This window comes from Ziziphus jujuba, chromosome 5 (assembly GCF_031755915.1).
Source record: "Ziziphus jujuba cultivar Dongzao chromosome 5, ASM3175591v1".
NCBI classification, from domain to species: domain Eukaryota; kingdom Viridiplantae; phylum Streptophyta; class Magnoliopsida; order Rosales; family Rhamnaceae; genus Ziziphus; species Ziziphus jujuba.
This window is the reverse complement of record NC_083383.1, coordinates 22,127,770-22,139,478: the sequence shown is the minus strand read 5'-3', so window position 1 is coordinate 22,139,478 and position 11,709 is coordinate 22,127,770. Positions and strand designations below refer to the sequence as shown.

General features: G+C 29.8%; 1 long non-coding RNA gene across 15 annotated transcripts in view; it reads right to left on the bottom strand.

The window, feature by feature from the left end:
* LOC107421346 (uncharacterized) overlaps positions 1 to 9,572 on the bottom strand; it is a 28,329-nt gene extending 18,757 nt beyond the window's left edge. For 10 of the 15 annotated variants that reach the window (XR_009639144.1, XR_009639145.1, XR_009639138.1 and 7 more), the window contains exons 1-4: positions 9,253 to 9,571; positions 8,924 to 8,987; positions 8,213 to 8,269; positions 4 to 61 (exon numbers count right to left, since the gene is read on the bottom strand). This is a non-coding gene — a long non-coding RNA (uncharacterized LOC107421346). Of the gene's footprint in view, positions 1 to 3; positions 62 to 8,212; positions 8,270 to 8,923; positions 8,988 to 9,252 lie in introns of all 15 variants that reach the window. The other 5 variants (XR_009639132.1, XR_009639136.1, XR_009639140.1 and 2 more) reach the window with 3 other exon arrangements.
* Between the last annotated feature and the right edge of the window lie 2,137 nt (positions 9,573 to 11,709).

Below are 11,709 nucleotides of genomic sequence, written 5' to 3'. Positions count from 1 at the left end.
TACCTTCTTCACTTTTGGTTTAAAGAATAGATCGTTTTGACTTCGATAAAATGATAATTATCTGCATCAAAAATATAAACATCAGCATAAACCAAAGCAAGTTTCAGTAGAGAGAGAGAGAGAGAGCAAGAAGACACATAACAAGGTGCAAAAAGTTTTTTTAACAAAAAGAAAAACGATAAAATAACCACAAAGGCATGCAAATCTAAAATACAAAGTCTTAAAGAAAGATTGAGAGAAAAAATAGGTTTCCCCTTTCTAAAATAAGGAAAATAAAGTTATAATGCCACATTATTCACTTTTACATTTGTGACAAACCATATAAGAATTAAAATACATGTCAGTAAATGGATACTATGACCATGCAGAGGAGAACTTGCAAACAAAGGATACCTTCCACAATGTTATGACAAAGACTACATGCTTACTGAAAATTAGAGGTTTTAAATGCTTCAGCAATGACCAATTTAGTTGAACACAAAATGATTATGCAATGAAAATACAGATTTACAGGAGTGGGGGAGGAGGAAAAAAAAATAAAAAATAAAAATCCAGGTTACTGTTATTAATATCCTCAAAACGAAAAGATGGATAAGTTGGACATATAGTTATGTTTTCTGCGGTCACAATAGATGCAGAATTTGAGATGCTTCAACAATTCAATGTACAAGGCTTGAATGCAATATGCACCCAATTCTGGTCACAGGAACACATTTAAAATAGGGAGAAGAAAAAAGTAACAATGCAAATATTGTAAGAACTTTATAGTTTCTAACAATGCAAATATTAAGAACTTTATAGTTTCTTTCAGCATACTTACAAACAAATCTTAGACAACAAAGTACTTAAGAAAGAGAAAGTCGTAACAATCAAAGAACTATCAATCTTTTGACTGATTCCTGAAGCCTATTTCAAAAAGGAGCAAAATACATAAAAAGAAAAAAGGACAAAAGTATAAGGTTCAAAAGCACGTTGCTTCCCCTAACAAATTTACAGTAAAATAGACTAGAAAAATGAATCAGAAAATTAAAATGTTCAGAAATTTTGATCTCAAGCATTTCATAAAAACAAAAGTAAATCTGTCATTTCAATCCTTTCTGTCATTTCAATCCTTTTTATAAGCTTATAATTTCGACCAAAACAGATTAAGAACTCTTGTGTGGCTTTCAACCCTTATGTGCTAACATCACCTTTGACCTAATCCTATCTTGGTCCTTAATGGGATTAAATCACTGTTTCAAAGTCTCCACAGATTGGAAAAGCATCTTATGCAGCTTTGCCCTACCTTAGGCAGCTTTGCCTTACCTTGTATTCACAAAGTTTACAGAATGTTATGTTCCCAAATCCATATTTTAACCCGCTGATAGAAAATTTACTTAGGATGAAAGGAGGAAGCAATATTGAATGAATGCATGGTGAGAATATGATAACCCCATTGAGATGTTTACTAAAATTTGAGTGGAAATTAGTTACTCAAAGTTTTTCCTAACAACAAAATATTTCTTGTAAGAATAGTTTGTGAAACCTACAGTGATGCAAGAAATTGAGATTAGATTTCTCCAATATCAGTAACAAGATTCATGACATTAATAGTTCCACAATCTGTAGGTTGATCATGAAAAGGTAGTGATTTTCAGTGCTCTCATTGCTATTTCAAGTAAGTAAACATGCCACTATCTATAACTTCACAATCACCATACTCATTTTTAGAATTTTGTTTTCCAATAACCCATATCATTCTAATACAGTTCTTCATGTTAACATCAACATAAATAAATAGTTTATCCTCTTTCTCATCTCAAAGACAAATACATAAAACCATAAATAAACCCATAGTTAATATTTAACATTAACCTCAGTTTGATATTGCTCAACCGAAAAATTCTACAAACCAAAGCCATGATTGCTACTTCTATTTTAATTTAATATTCGTTCCATAAATTTATTGACCTTTTAAATTGCAACCTTTTGGTTCTGAAGTATAACTTAATCATTCCAATTGAGAAGTAACACACAATTTGATTTAAGAAACTAACACAATGTCAACCACAAATAGCACACAGCAGAGATATTATTTTAATAGGCTTAGCAAGCTCAAAAATTTACTAATGCGCAATCAAAAAATAACTTAATACCATTATTTATTTAGTTCACTACTGTTCCACCAGAGGCAACTTGCAACACAAGTCACTCTTACTGTTCCAATCTGTATCGACAATACTCTCTTTTAATGACAAATTTTCTATTTCAAAACACTTTCTATTATCATTATACACAATTTTTTTTATTATTATAAATGCATATTATATGCATAAGTCCTAGAATCTGGAAATCTATCATCTACCATTGTTTCACTCTAATTTGTCACTCTTACCTAAGGCTTCATGAGATGACTCATAGTATTAGTTAGATGCTCTGCAAAGAAAGAGAATGAGCATGAGTTTATTTTCCATGTGAAGAAGGAACTTCTTCAAAACAATCTAACCTAGTTCTGCTAAACTTTATTGCAGATGCATCACCACTTCAAAGCCTCTCAGGGTGACTAATCTAGATTTTTGCATCCCAAATGAGCAAGGGGGTACTTCGCCAACACCAGAAAGGAGAAGATACTTATTTCCCTAACATACAGACAATACTTTAAATGAAAAAGAAGGATTACAAAACAATTTGGACTATCACATTATAGTATTAAGTTTGTAACTTTGCAGTGACATAAATTTAAACTTTTAAGTAATTGTAAAAAGAAGAAAGACATTTATGCAGAGAATCCTATCAAAACAATTTTTTATTACTTAAGTTTTAACATAAAGAATTTATGGATAATTACTCTAAAATGACCCATGATGAACTTTTTGATAAAACCAGTTATCTCCAGTTGCTGCTAATATGTTCCTGTGGGAGGTTTCTAGAGTACATGGACCACTTTGTTTATTATATCTGATATAGATGTTAAATTTGCTATTTATTTTTAAAACACTACGGGGGGAGAACAAAAAAAAAAAACATATATATATATATATATATTATAATAATTATTAGTTTTCATCCTACAAAAAAAAATATATATATATATATATATTATAATAATTATTAGTTTTCATCCTACACATTATAGTCAACCAAGTTTAGCAATCATAATTTGGATAATTTGTCTAGGGGACTAATAGGTGAGAACTTGATAATTGAGATCTGATGTGACCAGATATCAAGACAACAACTCAGTTAATAGGTCAATTGAAAAGAGTCCATTTGAGATTGATTTATAGATCACCCATTTTATTGATTTTCTCCAGTGACATCCCAGTATCCATATCTTCAAATCTAACAAATCATTAATCCAAAATATGATGTAAAAGTAATTCAAATATTAATAATTATATAAGTATTAAGATTTTAAGCCCTATTTGGAATTAGCTTTTGCTTCTACTTCTCCAAAAGTGCTTTCGAAGGCCTAAAGCACTTTCAGAAAACTGTTCAAAGGTCTTTTTTGGGATGGCTCTTTCTTTTGCTTCTACTTCTTCTTATGCTTCTGCAGCAGCTTCCTAAGAAGCGACTTCTTACTAGCTTCAGTTAGCTCTTTTGGAGGACTGAAGTACTTTCAGAAAACTATCCAAACACTCCCAAAAGCAACTTTTGAACCTTAAAGCCAAAAGCAGCATTTCAGAGGCCATGCCAAACAGGGTTAAACATTATCAAAAGCACTTTTTGAGCAGCTTTTCAAAAGCTATGCCAAAAGGAGCCGTAGGCCCTGTTTGGCAGGGCTTTTTTTGGGGTTTAAAAGCTCTACTGAAAGGTTAAAAGTTCTTTTATCAAAAAATAAAAGTGTTTGACAAAAATTAATAAGTACTTATTGAACAAAAAATAAGTTTTTTTAAGCTGTTTTAAAAAAGTCCAAATTTTGAGCTTCTTTCAAATAACTCTTTTCTTTTACCTTATATAGAAATTTAATAAGCATTTAATACAGTTTAATAAACATTTAATGCAACTTTTTTATTTACAACCAAACACTTATTAACTTTTTAATAAAAATTCTTTTTCAAAAAGATATATTATACAAAACACTATAAACTAAAGCGCTACTTTCTTTAGCTATACCAAACGGACCCTTAATATGTATTGAGGTGTTTTGCCAAAATGAGATGAGGTATTAGCCTAAAGCCAAAAAACAAGAAACCTCAACCTAAGCTTCAAAATCATTAAACAAATTAAGACACTGTTAAAATCACATAAAAATAATAATAAAAAAACCATAAAATTTATATCTAGAAAATTGGTTGTTTACAAATCTCAATATTTTCTAATTTGGTTCTCTTATGGCTCTACCAAATAGTCTTGAACAGACCAGCCTCATTATCACTAGAAGGATATCACCATCATCTCTAATTACCTGATCTTCAATATCCTTCCATTCTTACTTTCTGATACACTTTCAAAATTAAAATGTTGCATATTATATGCTTTTGAATATCTACATTTTGTATATGAAAATCTTTCTCACTATAACAACAATTGTATTTGCTACCTTGACAAAAGGGGATATCAGAGAAACAAAATACGAAATAAAATAGACACGCCTTTCAGAGGTAACACAATTTATATGAAAATCTTTCTCACTATAACAACTATTGTATTTGTTACCTTGACAAAAGGGAATATTAAAGAAACAAAATACGAAATAAAATAGAAACGCCTGTCAAAGGTAACACAATTTCTTATGTTTCATATGAAAGTCCTAAGATGTTTTGGAGTAGATGGTACTGTCACTAGATGTTTCTTAATCATCTTCGCCCTTGCAAGTCAATCCCCAAGTCTAGATGACTCATCTTCCTCTCAGTGTCTTCAATTTTGTATGTTTTGTCCATAAAGACTAAGGTTTCCCCCATAAATTATCTCTTCTCACTACCAAATGTATATTTTTGGGATAACACAAAAAAGTAGTCGTATTTTTCCATTTATTGCCAAACAAATACTACACAAACAACTTTTATTCAGAACTTCATACGTTTCATCCAATATAGTCGTGTCAAAGGTGCATATCTTGAACTTTCACCTATTAATCCACTTCAAATTCATTACTCTAAGCCCATGTTTGTAAATCTTAAATCTAAAGACATTCAACTTATATCTAAATAGAGCTTAATAAAAATAAACAAATTGTAATGCTATGTTTGCTTTTCCATCGATATCATAAACAAAAATGAGACAAATTAATAATGTTTTTCTTTTCTTTTTTTGCTACCACATTATTAATGTTTTTCTTTTCTTTTTTTGCTACCCAATTAATAATGTATGTTTTATTGAAAGACATGTTTGCCGTAGCAAAGTAAATTTATTCCAATGTTAATATAACACATTAGGATTGACAAATTTATCCCAATTTGGGATTGAAGCTACCTTCAACCTAAAGGGGAATACGATAGATCAAATTTCCTCCTAATACTTTCTCCTCTCCATCGTCAATCTCTCTCCAACTCTCTCTTCCCAAAATCCAGACATGACCTTGCCTTCTGTCCCACCGATCTCCCTCCAAGATTGGCAACTCCTCCCACAATCCAAACTTGTGAAGCAAGGCTAGCAAAAATAGTGTGCGGAGGAAAGAAAGATCAACCAGAATCTAGGCATTGGCTTCAGTAAGGATAGGAATGGCATGAAAGAGAAACCTACATAACCACATCTACATCCCACATTATGGACAACCACTTTATAATGTGGTCAAGGTAAGTTAGGTCTAATATGTTGTTCTGAAAATATATATATATATATATATATATATATATATATATGTATAATTATACTACAAATATTTAAGATGAGCCCAGCCTCTTTCTAATTGATGACTCTTCTCTCTTAGGGTGCGTTTCGAGAATGATTTCTCCAAGTGCTAAAGAGGATACAAAAAAACTTCCTATAGCGTTTGGCAATAAAAACCTAAAAGTGCTTTTTAGTGGTTTTGTTTCAGAGAAACCAATTAGGTGATTTACCATAAATCACTTCAATGATTCGTACATAATCATTCTCACACCCCTTTATTTTTTAGCCTTCTCATATAACATAGAAAGCTTTTGTACCAACAAAGTTCCAAGCGTTTGTTTTGACCCCTAATGCATGTTAAGCAAAATACTTATGATATGCTTCAAAAAGAAGCCTTTATCTCCTCATTGTCTGATGTGTAGAAAAACAACAAATCGATTATGCATTTATTCGTTCATCATGTAGTGACTACTAAATAATGGTCTTGGCTGGTGCTAGGCTAGATCCAGCATTAATGATAAGTAAATTTAAAGGTTTTGGGGGAAGCAAAAGAGAGCAAGTGCTTAGGATTAGTACTAAATTACCTTTGTTTAGGACAATATGGTTGGACAGAAATTGCAGAGTTTTTGAAGAGAGAAATCAAGATCTGAGAATCCTATGGGATCATCTTAACTTTCAAGCTTTTCCCATAGGCATGCACTTCAATAAAGTCTATGGATATTACAAATTCTCTTTTAGTTGAATTGAAGAGATATCATGTAGAGTTTTAGTCGAGCTTTTTTTAGTACAGTTGAGGATTTCTTATCCTCTCAAAGATTTTAAATGTTCTCTTTCTTTGTTCTATCAAATATTAATCCCACAAATAAAAAATAATAATAATAATAACTATGGTACTAAACATTGTTGCTATATCTGATGGTAAATCTAGATTAGTGTGATTCTGAACATAAGAATTTGAATAGCTTACTATATCAAGACATGAAATTTTCTTACTATAGAATCCCTATTCCAAATTTCCTTTCCTCAATATTATCCAGTAATTTTCCAAGGTCAATCAAACTTACTTATCCACAGACTTAGGCAACAAAAGGGATCGAAAGAAAAATCGGAGAAAGAAATTGGTTTTACCTTGTTAGGAAATATGGGGGATTAAACAAGAAAAATCAAAAGAAAAAAGAGCAAAATGTGGAAGTAAAAGGTTATTCCCAAGCAACACAAAGCCTTTATGTACTTAAATTATGAGATGATGCAGAATTTTCTTTTACCATGTTTAATATGATTTATTTTTTAAAATCATGAAATTAACTTACCACACCAACCTTGTGAAACCATTGTTTATAATTATCTTCAAATCTATAAAATAGCCATGTAGAGATGCATATGTACAAATGTATTAAATTAAAATATGTGAAACTGTATCCATATATAACACAAGTTCCAACATTTTACCAAAAATAAATAAATAAAGAAAATGTGCAATATACAAAATATAACAACATTTTCTTACGAAAATTGAGGGCACAATGAAAAGTACATAAAATTACAAAAATACCTCTATAATATACAAAACTTCCATATATAACACAATTTCCAAAATTTTACCCAAAAAAAGATAACACGGCTTCCAAAAGATAATGTGCAATATACAAAATATAACAACATTTCTCACAAAAATTGAGGGCAAAATTAAAAATGAAAATATCATTACAAAAATACCTCTATAATGTAGTTTGGATCGTAATTTGAACTAAATAGTTCTTAAGCAATATAATTCAATGTCAAATTTGCCCCTCCTTTGGTGTTGTTTTACGTTTTGACAAAATTAACCACATGAATTGGCGCAGATATTGAACTTAAAATATACGTATATACATATATATATATATATATATAAAATAATGAAAACATGTATCGTAATTAGCCTTCTCTAGGGAAATTCCCTGTGGTCTATTTCAACGAACTCTTAAAAAACCCCTAATGGAAGCATTTACCTAATTTTATGCCCTAGTCCAACATTGAAATTACCTTAAAAAAATAATAATAATTTATAGGCCAAATTAAGACCTTGGGTTACTTTTGTAATTAATACTTTCTTCCTAAACTTTTTCACTCCTTTTACAAAACAACATTGGTAAAAATCAAAATTCCTCATAAATATTTTCTATCCATTTGTTTTCATTCCATCCCTTATTGGAATCCATAGTCTAAAGCGCAGCATTATTCACGTGGCAAAATTCCACAAAATTTTAGATTTTATCACCCACTTATTTTACCTTCATATTATTTGAGGATTGGTCTTATGTTTAGGTCCTCATGATTAATAGGATATTCCATGTGCACAAATTCAGACCAAAAAATAATCTGGGAATATTGGAAGCTAACAACCTTTAATAATCTACACACGCGCATACAGATATATATATATATAGATAGATAGATATATCATAAATGATATTCGTACCCTATGAAAAAATTAGAAGAACGATGCGTATTGTGTCTCCTTTTTGTTTCTTTTTCCCTGGTCCATTGTTGTAATCATAATAAAAGTAGGAAAATTAGCAGCCAGAAAAATCCAAGTTTAAATTTAAATTACAATTTACCAAATACTATGCATTGGTTCAATATAGCTTCATCAAAATCAACCTTATTCATAATGATGAAATTACTTAGCAAAATCCAAAACATAAAGTTTGTCCACCTCTTAATCTGCTAGTATTGATTTTGCTCAAATACTTAATACATAAAATAAAGAATCCTCACTCAAACAATTTCTGTAGCTTTCTTAATAAATTAAAAGAAAAAAAGACCAATTGTGTTTTTCACTCATTGCAATGTTGATTCTCCAACAACAATAGCCATAAAATATAGTGATTATAGAAAAAGATAATCAGCCCATTTAAAGTGAAAAACTAGGATAAATATATACACACACACACACACACATATATATAACACACAAAATTTCACTTAGAGGAAACTTAGATAAGGAAAAAAAAAAAAAATATTGATCAATGCATTAAACAAGGTAAAGTTTCAAATCTAAAAGTTAAGTCACCAAAGCGGAGACTAGCAAGCTAAATGTTGATAGAAAACCAATAAAAGAGAATATAGAAAGTAATCCAACCTAAGAACCATAAACAAAATAATCGTGAAAAATAATTATAATTCTCACCTGAAAGCTACAAGCAAATCTTCAAAACAAAAGCCGGCTCGTGCTTCGGATATTTACAATTTATCTGAAAATTTTCCAAAAAAATTGAACAAAATCAACATAGTTATCAAACAAATATAATTTTCAAAGAAGCGGAACTGGATATATATAGATAATATATATATATATGTTTATAAGTATATATTTGTATATAAACAATATGAAAACCATTGAGATACTCCATCCGGAAGCAAAAGAACACAAGAAATAAAAAGAAAACCAAGAATCACATAGAGCTTAGGGCTAGTAATGATTCAGCAATACGATTCTCAGTTCCATTTACTACTTACATTTTTTTTTTTTTTTCCCTCACGAACCAAACAGATTATTAGTTCTTCAGAAAATGGAACACTGCCAAATGCCGGCTCGAATAAAAAGCATTTGACGGAAGGAAATTTTGCAGCTTGTTAGGCCAAAACTTAAATCAAATCCCATGGAGGAACTGGAAAAAGGAAAGAAAAAAAAAAATCGTACGAAATTTGCTTTATCGGAGGAGTCAAAGAAGATTGTAGTAACCAAAGAACGAAAAGCCCGTTAGAAAGAGAAGTAGGGAGAAATAAAGAGAGAGAAAGAGGGAGAGAGAAAAATATCTTGAAAGCTTATGGGGGTTTTTCGAATATATATATTAAGAAGTGGGTAAGGGACTGGAGGAGTTTTACCCTTTAGAGTGCGGGTCCCACTGACGGGGGAATAAGATATTGTGCTGGTGCCCCCACTTGATCTACCACGTTACCGATTCAATGTTCCGCTTTTTTCTTTGTCGATTTCCACGCTTTTTCAGATTTTTTTTAAGTTTTTTTTTTTTTTTTTCCCTATTTTTTACTCTCAGATTCTCTTTGATAACTGTATATATTGCTGCTTCTGTTGCCGCAGTTCTGCTTCACCAAAACGAACAGTCTTTGGATCGGCTACTACTCGGCTTCCTTAGCCGCTTATTTTATTTTATTTTTGATAACTCTGAGCCGTTTTTCTTAGCTGCTTATTACTTGCTTGAGTGGAATAAAGCTCCTGTTCGTTTCCTCTGTTTTTTTTTTTTTTTTTTTTTTTTTTTTTTTTTTTTTTATTAACCAAAAGTATCCATTTGGAAACAACGTAAGTATCACTCTTTACATGAGCATCTCACCTTGGTTGTTGTTTATATGATATAGAAATCAATTGCATTTATTTATAGATGGCATTAATTTTTTATATTTTAATAATCAATTCAAATATTATTCTCTGATACGACTATACAAAAAACTTTTAATTTCTACTAATTACATATTTAATTAAGTTTTTCTTTTAAAAAAATGACTTTATAAAAGAAAACCATAAGTAATAAACGTTCATTGTTACAATTTATATGCCACATCTACTCATAGTGTGTGTGTGAGAATTGTAACAAGAATGAAAAGATTTGTTGTCTGTGGCATATATCTATGGTTCAGTTTTTAATGATTTTGTTTAAGTGTCTAATATGGTCGTCGGTAAAAATAAAATTTTTATTTATACAGTTTTTATAATAAATATTTTAAACTAAGAATTTTTTATTAAAAATTAAAGGCATAAGTAAAATAAACTTACATAAATAATTTTTAAATTTTCCATATAAATTTAAAAAAATTAGAAAAGCTTGAAAAATTGAATTTTTCTAAAACAATTTAAAAAAAAAATATTAGTCAATAAATGTTTAATTGTTGCTAAACATCTTTATGCTTTTAAAAAATAGCTTTTGACCATCAAATTTAAGTTTTGGGTTAAAAAAAATTATATCAAATAAACGCTAAAACTTAATTAATTAATAATGTGTACATTTATTTTTTTCCTTTAAAAAAATTATTTTCTTGATAATTCAAAAAAAAAAAAAGGAACACTTTTTTGCCGATTGAATAAACCTCCTAAAAATGATTTTCACGTTGACAGTTTTATTTTCATTTTTTCTTTTCCATATCAATTTAATAATTTCTTTAGATAGTTACAGTAGAAAGGTTTTTAATAATATATCTATCTATTCTTATCACGTAGCAAATGACATTCTTTATAAAAATATTTTTAGAGAATATTTTTTAAATTAATATCTATATTACTCATATAATATATACATTTTTTTCACAATCTATATTTTCATCAAATATGCTTTTCAAAATAGCTTTTGAGCTCGACCAAAAGCAGTTTCTCAAACGTCATATCAAATTAGGTTCAACAGTTGCGGCTCCAAAATGGATAATAGGAAAATAAACGTTAAAGATAAAAAAAATAAAAATAAAAATAAATAAATGAAACCAACTAGGCTTAAAAATACTGTCGCACGCATCTGAAGTTTTTCTGGGCTTCCATTGGAGCGTGGGCCTTTCGCAAGCAGCTCGAATCCTCGCGACACTTGTTGAGCGTAGATTAGGAACTAAGAAATCACCTACGACTAATTATCTTGTTAGATTTTATAACGTGGCTAATTTGATGAATTGTAAAGCGACACGTATCCAGTGCAGGTACCCTCGGTTGGTGCAAATTTCTTTTTTTCTTTTTTATCGCTCAAAAGCACCTTCACCTAATTTAATCTATTGATTTCCAGAGGCATCCAGAGGTGGAAGTTCCGAATAAAGCCTTATAATTATTATTATAACTTACCAAGGAGAAAAGGCACCCTACAGACCTATCATGGACACCGTGTCCTGTCGTACGTTTCACAATCTTTTTTGCAAAATATATATTATATATATATATATATATATATATTTTTTTTTTTTTCTGTTTGATAAGAACCTTAT